The following is a 14474-nucleotide window of genomic DNA, read 5'->3' on the forward strand; positions in this document are numbered from 1 at the left end:
CTTCACCCCACATAGCATTATAATTAAGTCATGAAGTGGAAACCAACAGGCTTAGAGTCTTCCTCACCCTGATGAAACTGCTAGACTTTTTAACCTGTTTAGCAGGGGAGTGCATGAGCAGACTGATTTTGTAAAGGCAGCCTTCATTTTTACTGATAAGCTGAGCTGTCAGAATTCATTTCACACACAGATAAAATCAAAACGCAGATCTCTGCAGGAATAAATACCTATGCAGACAAGGTGTTGCTTTGCTATGAATACTACTCAAAAATATGCCAGATATGAATTTGAGAAAAAGATCCCATTAAAAAGTAAATGAAAAGTTATGGATGTGTGGCACTGGAACCTTCTTAAAAGATTGCATGAAAGACTTTATCATTTCAGAAGCACTGAGTTTTCCCTTGAAGCACAGTGAGAGGTTGCTAGGCTCCTGAGAGAATAAATAAAAAGGAGATGTTCATTTTTCATTCTCAGTAAAATATTGATGAAGAACCTTTGTCAAAATCTATTTGGCAAACTGTTTGGTGTATCTTGAATTACTGCATTTTATGTTTCTGGACATGAAGAACACAATCTCCCAAGATGCTCTGAAATAATAGTTGTAGTGAAAAAAGAATATTGAATTTTGGTTTATTACAGTCCACTAGGTAATAAAACTGTCAGTGTTTCATTTGGACAATTTTACTGAGTGAAATAAACAGTCATAAAGGTCAGTGTTTTTCACACTGTTTTAAAGATGCTCACCAACCATCTTCTGATTTTACCACAATTTTTGCCTTCATTATCACAAATATTTTTGCCTGGAGAGAGCGGCAGACTTATAATTATCAGCATGTATTTTCTGTTTGGTTTAAACAACTGACTAGTAGATCAGTGTTCCTGACAAAGGCTAATTAAACTTTTTAAGAAAGAGACACTTAGTTGTCCTCAGAGCGGTGCAAGCATACTAATGATTGAGCTGTATCTAACTGATAAACACAAGGTGGGTAAATAGACAGAGAGGTGAGTCTCCATGATGAAGGGGGGAAAGCAGAACCAGAACCAGAAAAAAAGAAAAATCATTTAATATTCCTGAGATGCACAGATACAAGGGAATTCCATCTGTATCCCCATGCAGCACTGCCACCACATATGTTCATATACGTATGCATATGAGCACAGCCGTTTGAAAAGATTGTTGCCCTCATTGTATCTCACTGTTGAAAAGAAGAAAAGGAGCTTCCTACCTTCAGACCAGCCTTTCCAAGCCCCTGGGGCTCCAGCCCAGCTTAGAGCTTAGCAAACTCTGCAGCTGGCCAAAGGTTTAGTGAGCCATATTCCTGACAATCTCAGTCATTTCTGCATTTGTTCTCTCTTTTACTCAAAGTACAGAAGTGGGGAGTCCTGGGGACTTTTGTACCAAAGCCCTTTGTGCAAGTCTCACCTCAGAACTGCTCCCAGGTTGTCGTGAGCAGCCGGCTGTCGACCAGCAGAGTCAGACAGTTTGATTTGGGTCCCTGGCTGAGAGGCAAAAGCACTGTGAATAGAAGAATAGCAACGTGCTCCTTCGCAATTAGGTATTTGTGTGAAGAAAAACCTCATTTGTGAGAATGATCATGAATAGAGAATAAAAGGAGGTATGAACACGATCACAACTGAACAGCTGCTCAGAGCTGGAACAAATGTTGGTGAATACTCATTTGCAGTATTCTTCTAGATCTGGATTTTCTTTTCTCCCTTCAAATATGGTCTCTGCTTGAGTGGCTTAGCAAAATAAAGACAGATGGCAATGGATTATCTCTAACACTTCATTAATTGCAGTGCACCCATTACAGTATTTCTAAAGCACTCACCAGAGCTTTGCCTGATGATTTCCTTTTAACTGAGTCACATGCCACTTAGTGAGTAGGGACCTAATAAGAAATTGTGACTTATTAATTAAGAATGCCTGTGTTAGTCATAACAGCATATAAATACATTATCAAATTTCATGGCTGAATATATTGTGTATTTAGGATAACTTTTTCAGTGTAAAATAAGAAACCACAAATTATTGCAAAGGCATGGCTGACTTATGGTGCCTTGCAGTCATGGCACAGATAGTGAACGGAATCAAGCCAGATTTTAGAACCTAATTCACTCTGATGCCATTCAGCTTTCAAAATTAGGAACCTAATTTCCTTTTTCCAAATTGGCTCAGGAACATACAGCCAAACTGAGAGATGATTCAAAGCCTAAAGAGTCAGATAACACACAGTGAAGTTACTAATGTTACCAGGTACTTAGATCTAATGACCACAGAGACTATCTGGAAATCTTTTGGTTATGTTTCCTTTCTGCTTATAAAAATATGATTCATTCAATCCTGGAGAAGAAGTAATAGCAGGTTACTTAAGTAACCTGCAGATAAGGGACAGCACATATCTCATTTTTTAAATTCTCTTTTAGATAAGCAGTAGATATAAAATATATGTGAAGAAAATGTCTGTTGAACAATTTTGAATACACTCGTTTAAAAATATAGCTGACACAATGCACAGAAAGTGAAAGGACTATAAACATAAAGGATCTCTCAATTCTGATAGAAAACACTTTTAGGTACTAACCCAGAGGCACATACTTAAAACACTGTATGTATTTTACAACCCTGACATTCACAATTCAGTAGAATTATCAAAGTTCACAGACATTTGCCCGGTGAGAAGCTGGCTGCCTGCACCTCAGTGCTGCCCTGATCTCCTGCCCCAGGTTTCCACAGGCAGCAGATGCTGTGGCACAGTAACAGTAGGTGCCCAGCCACAGTGGCAATAAATCACCTTGTCCTATGCACATCGGGGATTACCCCCAACCTGTTTCCAGAAAGAGCAGCAGCTCATTTTTCTGTACTGCTCTGGAGAAATTTCCAACCCTTCCCTCCCTGTCCCCAGCTGCATCAGTCCAACAAACTCAGCATAGGCTAAAGAGAAAATATTCATCCTGCCAAGTGGTATCTTTGGTTTAAAAGGCAGCTAGAGCAAAGAGAGAGATATTACCTCTGTGTACAAGACAATAAAGTCTGGCCCAGGAATAGTTTGATCCTGGTGTCAGAGAAAAGGGCAAACAAAAGAGGGATCAGAAAGAACAGAAATAATTTGTGCTATGGAAAGACTAAAATAGGTGCTGAAATCTGAGGTGCTTAACCTGAATTTGGCTAAGCAATGATTCATTTACAGTCTAGCAGTGCCAACATAAGAAAAAGATTACTGGCTATGACTGTCTCTTTAATTTTGCAAAGACAGAGTAAGACAAGAAAGACAAACAAACAAGAAAAAAAGCTGAAATAGGAGCAGAAGCTAAACAAAATCAAACCAGAAATAGCACATTCCCAGCAGCAAGGGTGAATAATTAGCCACTGGAACAGTGTGCCACTGTATGTGGTGAAGACATTTAGTCTTCACAGCAAGGTCAGATCTCTCTCTTCTGTCTAAACACAAGTTTTGATCTGTATGCAGAAATGACTGAGGTTTTTCTGACGTGTATTGTCCTGAACATTGGACCACATGACTTTTAAAATTCCCTCTGCTCTATCAGCCTATTTATGGACTACATGATCTTTGTATACCAGGTTAGTAAAAGCATGCAGGCTTTACTAGTAAAAGCATGCAGCTCAGGCTTTCCACAGCTGAGTTGGAGGGTGGAATGCAGCTGTGCCTCCCAGGGGGTGCTGCAATGCAATGTCCCCTGCTTCCTCAGGAGGAATCTGCTGTCCTGGTTTGGACACTGCAGCTCGCCCCGCAGTGCACAAGAAGTGCCAGCTGCCTCAGCTGAGATTCAGAACAGGCAGCACACGAAGTGGACAGAGAGCTAAACTTGCTTTCAGACACTGCTGAGAGACCTGTTTGTTTTTCCCTCTGTTTGGTCTAGTTTTGAAGATGCAAGAGAGTAACCAGTGCCATATCTGGACTTGCAGAACGAAACCTGCTGTTAAATTTGAAAGCTAGGGTCACTCTGGCCCTTAAACCCGAAGAAACTGTCAGTTCTGCTCACCTTCAGCAATTCCCTGTCAGAGGACACTTGGCCATGAACAGGTATTCATATCCTGGAACATGGGCTCAAACCCAGCCCAGTGTAGACAATAGGTAACTGTGAATGTGAGCACTTTCCAAATCTTGCACTGAATACAGGGTGCGACAAGCCCAGTGAACCATGAAAAGGAAAATAAATTGAAAATGTATGAAGTTTGGCTTTGGTTTACAATGGAAGTAGAATTAAAAGATAACTGAATTTAAAAGTACATCTATAGAACAAATGCATCTGTCCTTCCCTCTCTAATGGTCTATCATGTCATGCCTTTTCTTCAATTTAGAATTTTTACCCATCAGGTGCTTTCTATCACAGTGTTCAAATCACATCTTAAAAGTCCTGTTTCAAATGGGTCTTTGTGGCTTGTTAGCTACAGTTTATTCATATCCCATTAGTTTTAATTGTACGTATGCAATTTTTGCAAAATCTTTTCAAGGCGAAGATTTCAAAACATGTGTTTTGAAAGCAATGAGTAACAATGATAAGTAGCAATGATTATTTCTGCTAATGCTGGGAAAAGGGTGAAGGTTAACAACTTATTCAGAGCAGAGACACAGAAGTGTCTAATTTTGCAGCAGCACAGGACTACTTTTCTGAGGTCAGCATTCAGAGGTTGGTCTCAAGCTGATCTTTTGACGGAAAGATTCTTTTTTGATTTATGTCTGAACAAGCACAAAGAAGGCATGTTAACAGTAACTTTTCATAGAAATTCAAGGGAGCTCTGAAAAATAATATTTAAGTGTTCTAGTGGTAAAGTTATGAGCAACTATATTAGAGACTGTACCATTCTTTTCCTTTTAATGTTCAAGCAATGTATGAGTTCAGAATTGTTACACTAAAAATGCCGTGCAGTACTCTCAACCTGTGCCCAGAAAACGTTTCAATGCAGGATTTAAAAACTTCTCAGTATGTACAAGTGGGTTAGTTGTCCCTCATCATTGTGTCTACTCCTGACCCAATAAAGACTAGCCTATGCATGAAATTTTCAAGCTATTTCCTAAAACAGTTGTCATTACTTACAATCGCTTTAAAATTCTTTTTAAATTCTCAATTCCATTGACTTTCTGTTGTAGGGAGTTCTGTTATGCAGGGCGATTTTTCCACCATTCTTTCCTGAACTTGCTGTTTTCCTCTCTCCAGTGCTGTTCTTTGTATTTTAGATGGGGAGGCACACTTGGTTACAGCACTATACCTTCTGCAGAGTTTATCATCCTATTCTTATCTCTGCAGCATATCCTGTCTTTTATTGACTGCATTCAGCAGAGCCCTAATGGCGCTATGGTGAGAACCTGTCCTCTCTGCTGGCCTGATAAGCTTAATTGAGAATTCTCTAATGTTTGGGTAGTTCATGCTTTCCTCATCAACAGGCATGAAATTCACTTGCCATCATTCATCTGGGTGACTGAGGTCTGAATTCCTCCTCAGCCCTCTGGTTCTTCTCAGTCACCTTGACTCATCTTTTCCACAGTGATCACCCCTCCTTCCAAGTCATATATGAGTGCATATAATAAGCACTATACACCTAAACAAGCTGATGTATCATATCTTAATCTTAACCATTCTCTTTATCACAGTTTCTCCACCTGCCCTTCTTTTTTTGAAAACAGGTCACAGGAGGCTACAGAAGGCAACAGCCAACTTTCCTGGGGACCACACCAAGTCACCAGCACTTCACAGGCACCTGGGCACAAGTCAGCCTGAAAGGAGCCAACAATGAGCAACACAGGCTAAAAGCAATGTAAGGTCTTACCTGTTATCAGAATGAGCTACTTCACAGCATCATTATGGCTCCAGTTTACACCACAGGTATTGACAAATAAGCAAAAATATCCCCATGCACTCCTAAAGATGTCTTCAGATGCTTTGGAGAGGCTGAATGTGGGATTGATGTTGATAATATTATACGTTGTCCACATCCATCTGATCTGATAAAATGCCAGGAAGCAGTGTAATAGAAGCTTTATTTAAATCTCTGCTATGAAAGCTATTTCAACCTTTATCAGGAATTTCATAACAATAAAAAATGCATCACTATTTTTCTTACAGCACAAACCTTACTGGTATTTTGCAAGGCCTGTGGTTTTCTGTTCAAGTATAAAACAGCTCATATTTTCCTCTTAACTAATGTTGACCTTAAATTACATCCTGCACTATTGAACAGTAGGAGTGTTTCCTATAAGACTTGGGAAACCTACCTTTAACCTTTCACATGGAAAAAAGCTCCTGGGAATCATAGCAGATAGTTTTACATGGAAATCTAATTGACTAAGGAACAGACCTCATTTTCCAGAACAAACAGCATTCAGAATTATACCAGCTATGAATCTGACTTTGTCCAAGATGAAGATAAATTTTTATAGAACAGTCAATAATGGAGCTATTTCTGTACTACTGTTAAGAAGGACGGGGAAAAAAGTTTAATACAAAAATGCTCTGAGACATTTAAATATTTCTAGTGTACATTGAAGTTCAGTAAATTCCCTGTTACTTTTAAACTTTTTGCATGCAAGGGCACTTTCTGCTTTCACCTTATCCTTTTTCCAGATGCATAAATTTTGGAGGATTGCTATGCACAAGAGCTGCAGATTCACTGGAGAAGGGAAGTTTGTTCTCCCAGGAGTTTCAATCCAATTTTTCACATTAGAGTTGTGACAAAGTACACTCCCATTTAAAAACCACTGGCACTGTATTAATTACAGTGCCTGGGCTGTTGGGTTTGTAATGGATGGTCTGTGCTAGAGATGCAGAAGCTGTTCCTAGTCTGGGTGGTTTTGTACTGAGCTTTACATCAGAGGAATTGATCCACTCACACTGAGCTTACTCCTGCTTTCTTTGGCAGAGAAGTCCTCATTTTCATCTGAATAACAGCAGTTCAGTTTAGGCACCTTAAAGCAGTGAGCTGAGGAGGTTGGCATAGTCCCTGCTGCAAGGAAGTGAATTTGGGGCAGTCAACACTGATTCTCACTCCTGCCTTCTCCCTCCCTTGTAGTCTGACACCTGGGTCCTTCCAGCATGCCTGCACTGCTGTGCAGTGTCTGAGCTGTGAAATAATTGGTGTCATACTGCCTACCCACCCCAGCAAAAGGTATGAACCTGTCAGGAACACCTGAATGCAGAGTATTTTCAAAATACCAAACGACACATACAAGATTGAGTTTATTACAAAATTTTGTTAATGCACAAGAATGTAAATGGTCTTTGTGTCTGGGAAACCGCTGAGTTGGTTTTTTTTTTAAGTAATTTTTTTCACGCAAACCAGGTCAAACAGTCAATCAGGAAAATGTTCTCAACTTGGTCACTGTTAATAATCAGAAAGAATGTAAATTATTGAAACCTTTCAGCACAAAAGTGTTTCATTTTTGTTTGAATGTTCTGGAATTCTTTTCTCTTTTCTACCAGTTGCAACAGTTTGCTGAAATAACAGCCATCATAGAATGAACAGTCTGAATTCTTTGGTTTGGAAATCAAACTTGTTTTGTTGGATTCACAATATTTTTATGAAACCAAATCCCAAATAAGAAATTCACTAAAATAGGTTCTTTTTCACAAATGCATATGAATCTTCAGACTAAAAGCTTTTGATATAAAATAAATGGAATTTCTCTCTGCACTTTGAGTAAGAGTGCAATTTACCATTTTTCACATCTTTCTTTTGCAAATATCAGAGAGCTCCAATTTTATAGCAACATGATTAAATCTGTTATTTTTTATCAGCATAAATATTTCAGCAACTGCTATAGGCTGCAGTGTCAATGTTTTTTCTCCGTATAGGAACAATTTGTCCTTGGGAACCGCTTTTCCTCATTTTTATAAGCTTGTATAGATATGCTTAAACCAGACACATTAGGAAATGTACCGTCAGTACATTTCATGACCATAGCAGTTTTACTACTATTATATTTGATTAGGCTGCTTATTCATTCCAGTTATCTTCTTCAAGGTCAAAAAATACCAGTCCTGCAACAGCTGTTTTCAGAGTGCTTTTCCTGTGTGCTAACCCATACCCTCCCAATAACACAAGGTCAAATAAAGTAATTAACTGTTCATAAACAAAATGGTGATCTATTATAACTACAGCATGGAAAAAAAAATTGTTACTTCCTGTAAATATAAAGAGAGGTGATTTTCAATAAATTGAAGGGGGAAAATGGCACCATTCCCAGTTTTTCAAGGCTGTACGTATAAGGATCCATTTATCACCTTAGTGACAAGTTCTGGAACTCCTGTCATTAATGCTGAAGCAAAACACATTTGAATGTCATGTCAATAAATCATTTGCCAACTAGAGGGTTGAAGGGTTTTACAGTTGTTAATCTGGCTGGTCTGGGAATAGAATTTGCACACAATTTCCTTTCATTACCGGGAACAAAATAAATCCAGATTATTACAATCATGGAATAAAAGAGGGAGCCTCAGTTCAAAGATTATTGAAAATGCAGAACATACACAAAATAACATTGTGATGTGTTTGTTTTCTTATTCTGACATACTATGTTTAAAAGTGCATAAAATCCAATCATTTCCCAATTACTTAACCGAAAACTGATCACATTTTTTGTACTCAGATTGATTGAACTGCGTTTTGTCAAGAACCAGGCAAAGCAAATGGGCACTGAAGCACAATCTGAAAATGAGCTAATAAAAGCTATTTCGCACAAATGGCAGATGTGTAAGCCTGTAAGGTCAACATCTGTCAGCAGTTCACCCTGTCCTATGAAATGGAGGTCAAATATCAGCATCTTGCCTGGCTATAACCGTGTCAGTGACTCAAGAAGGGCATATGTGGTGGGATGTCTCAAACATCCACATCCTGGCTCTTTAGTCATTGCTATATTTGTTTATGCTCCATTTGTGTCTTTCAGTGGATATAATGCAACTTTACACAGCGGAAGGTACCATCAGAGCAATGAGGCAGAAGGCAAAATGCTTTTTCCACAAACATTTTTATAACAACACTTGCATTCTAATAAAAAGCAACAATCACAAAAATCTTCAAAATCTGAGAGATGCAAAATCCTTTCCCATCACTACCCTAACCAAATTAATCTCTTGTATTCTTGGAGTACAGAAAAGTTTGATCAAAACAAGAATTGTCCACACGGAATTTTTTCAGTTTTGAAATTTAATATGTTTTCAAATGGCTAAATAAGCCAATAGGCCAGCATGGAAGCATGGTGAATAGAGAAAGAAAAATGTGTGAATGTCTGTAGAACAGCTCTAGGGCTGTGTGGTAGTGGTGGTGAGCAACATAGGCTCAGTTCCAGAGGTGTTAGCTGTCATTTACAAATCTCTTCAGCAATTCCACTTTTTTTCAAACTATCAAAGCACAAATGGGTATATATGATCCAATGGAAAAGACAGAGTCAATCTCTATACCATAGACACTTCATAAAGTCTGGTGTTTGCAATCCAGGTAGTAGGGACGTTCAACACTTTTGTGTCTGCTCTCTTCTAAGGCAAAACTTCAACAGGATATTGATCTTGAATTAACATACAATATAGTAAATGTACAAAACACCATGGAGCTGTAGTGTAATACAGATGAGTGATATATGCCACCCTTCTAAAGAAAAAGGTTTGGGAAAAAAAGTGGATTCCCCAAAGTTAGCATACTAAACTTGATGATATAGCTCACTTAGTTGAAGAAGACTAAAAATTTGAGTGCATAAATGGTTTCTGAATATCTATGAGTACCCCCAATGCTGTTAGACTGAGAACCAGAAAAATAACAGAGTACCAACCAAGCTCTTATGAGCCCTTCCACTTTCACCCAAGACCATCACAGAAGGAAAGTGTTCACTCCAGCAAAAGTGGCATGATGTCCAGGGACTGACCACAATTCAAGAATAAGCAAGGATTGCTCATCAGCATGAAAGATAGAGGCAGCTGGAAGACACAAAATAAGATGTCTCCTAGAGCATCTGTATCTGCTGAAGAGCATGGAGAGTTACCACCCCCTTGGATTGTTCTCTTTGCTCTTCAGGCACGTGTGTTCAGCTTTGCTGACCATGATGGGGAGTAGCCTTGACATCCCATTTGTCAGTGAAAGGAGAGGGTTTGCCCCTTGAAGCAGCAGCTGGCAGCTTCTTAAGTTTAGTTTCTCATGCCTGTTTAATGCTACAGGACACTGTTTCATCACAGTCAAGTTCCTGAGATGAGGGAAAATTGTCAGTACAGAATCATAGAATATGTTGAGTTGGAAGGGACCCATCGGAATCATCAAATTCAACTCCTGGCCCTGTGTAGGACACACCAAGAATGAATTTCACATGCCTGAAAGTGTTGTTCCAATGAAATACTCTAAAAATAAGGCTTCTTTAATTACTAATTCGTGAGACCTTCAGAGAGGGGAGTATGTCAGAATGGCTTACTGTAGAGAGAACATCTTATGATTAAAAATTATATTACATACGTTAATTACTTTATTGGTATATTATTTTTAATAAGAGACCAAATGAAAGAACAATGACTCTTGAGGGAACAACTAAATGGGAAGTAAGTTGTTAACAGATATAACAGACTATGTCTAACGTGCCTTTAATAACAAAAGATGCTTCAGAAATGTAGTGAATAGTTCTTGTGCTGATTTCTTATTACTTCATGTGCCATGTTCTTAGTACTGCTTTTGCCATGGAGATCATTGAAAAGTTGCTGTTGTGTTGCACAGAGATTAGGCTGTACATAATGGTCCTAACTGAAACTTCAGTTACACGCTTGCGAGATGAAAGGCCATTGTAGAGTTTCAAAAATATAGCAGAAAACAGGTCTGTTCTTCAGCACTAAACAAAATTTAAATTGCAGTAACTGGAAGTGTTTAAGAAGGCTTATTCTGGAGAATTAGCACTTTTTTCCTAAATTGTGTTCAACGAGTACATTCTTGAATAGATCGGTCTGAGGTAGATTTCATTGATCTGCTTGAAATTAGAGGCAGTTTCACTTTGAGTTACTTCTTATAGTAATGGAAATTCTGAGAAAAGCTGTAATTTTAAATGTTTACTGCAATTGGTATCCAAGGGGATGTTAATGATTTGAAAAGAGTAAATGGTCATTTTGAGAGAGTAGTTACATTTTAAGTTGCATATAAATGCATGCTTGACTTTTGAGAGAAATTACACTTCCACTTCTCCCAGATAAAAAGCTGGTGGAAGAGCCCCTGGCATGATTTTTACTTTCAAAACAAGGCCCAGATCCATGAGTTTGACAGTAGGCAAAATAACTCCCCCAAGATAAATTCCTTTTAATTTGAGGAAACATAATAGCATCACCAGTGATGATTTAAAATGAATGTAGGATGTATTTCATCACTAGTAGGTACAGTCTTTGGTCTTCTTGTTTCAAGAGCAAAAACCAAACTCACCATCTCATTTAGCTTCTTGCTGCATCCACTCTCCTATAGCTCTGCCCAGGAGCGCCAATGCCCAAGCAGTCAGTTCAAGATGCTGGTAGCAGGGGTTGGAAGGTTGGAAGGTTAATTAAGCAATTAAGTCTGGGAAGGGAAGACTTGCTGAGGAGACATTGTAGAGGTACACAAGGTCTGGGTGTATATCCACAGAAGTCCATGAGCCAGATAGTGGATGTGTAGGAAAAATGTGAAAGTGGAGTTAGCTCCGGTTGTTGGCCTCAGGGTTGGCCAAAAGTCCTGCAAGCGGCAAGCAGACTGAAGGCAGGACCGATGCAGTGGCAGGCAGCCCTGGAAAGGCGCAGAGCATTTTAAAAGGACCTAGATTTAGCTGAAAGCTTTTTGGAAGACACTTAGTGCAATGCTTCCCACCCAGATGTAATGGCCCTTGGCAGGTGGGTGTTCACTGCTTAGGTTTTAATTTCAGGCTCTCTGTCAAAGAGAGAGAAATAGGCAGTCTCAAGTAGCAGTTCATCTGACCTATTTTAATGTGCTGCTGAGGAGGGGTTTACTTGCCCAGAAGTGCATAATTCTGGTCAGATAAATATGTCAAATGGTCAAATTGAACCTGCTTTTATTCACTGCTTTGGGAAGAAGAGATTTCTGAGGAGGATCCCAGCATGAGAGGAGGGTGGACAGCTGTGGGTTGATTTCATTTTAGTTGCTCTGACCATTATTTAAGCCTGTGTGGAGTATTGCATGAATATCATGCTTAATGATGATAGAAAGTGTCAGATTCCCCATGTGTGGTGCACAGATGGTCTACAGTGACCCTGATTGTGTATTTAACGTGCACAGAGACCACTTGTGCCACACATATGTGGGAGATTTGAAGCCTTCCAAAAACATCAGCCTTGTTGCACACATGGTGAAATGTTGATCCTCAAATAGCAGGAACTTGTGACGAAGAAACTATTCCAGCTCGGTCCTTTGTTATCCGTAAACCCCAGTCAAATGTATACATTCCTTACATGCCACCAATCCCTTTTGGAGAGCCAAGGGGATGTGTGTGGGGGAACCCAGCCACTAGACAGCACTGCCATTCCTGTCACTAGGAGAGCAGTCCCTCAGAGGGATCAGTGAGCTAAACTGCCATGACAGCAGGCACTTGGTGGAGCAGAGCTGTGTCATTGCAGAAGTACTTTGAGGGCCGATTTAATCCAGGCTCCCAAAACACAGCAAACAGAAGCTTGTATAGGAATCCTACACACTGAAATTTCACCTCATATTTGTCCGAAGAACAACTGCGTCTTTAGAAAGATCTGATGGTATAATTGAATTTTCTGTTAGCTGATCAATTTTTAGTATCTAAATCTGGCTGCTTTTCCTTGGTTCAGCCGATATTTTTCATCAGTTCCGAGAAAAATAAATCAAGGCATGGTACTTTATATATGGTGCTACTATTTTATTCATAGTTCAAAAGAAGGCCTCTATTTGTTTGTCAAATGGTAATTTCAACCAATGTTTCATCCAGCTGTCATTGATACTGTGCTACCAGAAGATTTTCCATTTTCTAGAGTTTTCTACAGTTTGGCCAATGTATACAGGGGTAAATCAGTGTGAAACCCGCAGACATTCTAGACTTGCTCTTGTTTAAATTGTACCCAAATCAAGTATATTTGGGGCATCAGATGTTTTATGGCATGTTAACATATGACTGTGAGGTATTAATTGGTTCTCCACTGAAATTCTACATGCTGTTCTGGCAAAACTCTAAAGCAATTTGTTAAATCATAGCAGTGCAAGTTTCTTCATCCTAAAGACAGCTGTACACTTCAGTGAATTTTGCCCATGTGTATGACTAGATTTAGAAATGAGAAGCAAAGAAATCCTCACTGACCAGTTAATGGGTTGGGATGCTTTCTGGACCTGAAAAGCCTGAATTTGATATTTTCTCCCAATATAAAGGCAATTCAGGAGACTGCTTTAACTACTCCTCTAGAGAATGTGACCTGATGCAGGAAGAAAACTGTTAAAGCTAAGTTAGGTTTTGTGCAAAGTCCTTAAAGACTTATTGAAATAAGGGGAAAAACTCTTGGTCAGTCAGGGAAGTGGACCTTGGCTTGCCTGAAAAGAGAGAACAGAAATTACATTTCTCACTTTATTCTGTATATGGTTGTCAGAGCTATATCTGTGGTTTTTGTTAGTTACATTTGTTAAAATTGCCCTCATTGAAAATGAAATGTTTTTTATTTTGGCTTCCCTTGTTCTTCAGTGAAAACAGGGAACAGAATGCTCTCATTTTGGTTAAAACAGTTCATTTAACTAATTTGATTTAAAAATGCTAAAAATTTAACCAAATTTATTCAAGGAAACCAGAAAAATGAGCTGAGCTATCCACTCCATTCTCTAGCTGAAAAAGATGAGAGAAAAAAAATCCTAGGATTTATGGATCCTGGCATATTTATGTGCAGGATTGTATGATGTATTTGTGACAGCATTAGCCTTGAATGGAACAGTCATAGTGAGTCTTTACACTCATGTGTTTCATTAAGTTTTCTCTTCAGGATTTCTTTTTCTTGCTGCCAACGTGAATAACAGGAGGAATCTGCAATTCAACTTGCAGTGTCCAGAGATAAGGAAAGGAATTTTATTTTCCTTTTTTTTTTTTGGTGGGTTTTTTTTGGGTTTTTTTTGGTTTTTTTTTTTGAATGAGAGTGGCTGAAAAGTCTGTATTGAGTAGAGATTGAGGAACTGTAGCCATGGGAACCAGGCTGATGCTGGTGTCTTTGTCTAAAGGAATCAAACCTCTCAAAACTCCCAGAAGCATCTTTATAAGAGCAACAGTAGCAGAACAGACAACGGGAAGAAAAGCTACTGATACCCTGCCAGTAGAAACTGGGAATGTCAGGGTTAGGGAAGACTGTGACCATGACTTAACAAGAAATATATAGTATGTACAAGAAATATTCCACCAATACCCTCCTGAAGCTCTAAAAGCTGCAAAAGGCTCTGTGTACCAGCTGTTGGGAGCATGGGTTTGAATGTAGGAGGGAATGACTCAGTCCTCAATTAAGTGAGTTCTGTGGGTATG

This window comes from Catharus ustulatus, chromosome 1, assembly GCF_009819885.2.
Source record: "Catharus ustulatus isolate bCatUst1 chromosome 1, bCatUst1.pri.v2, whole genome shotgun sequence".
NCBI classification, from domain to species: domain Eukaryota; kingdom Metazoa; phylum Chordata; class Aves; order Passeriformes; family Turdidae; genus Catharus; species Catharus ustulatus.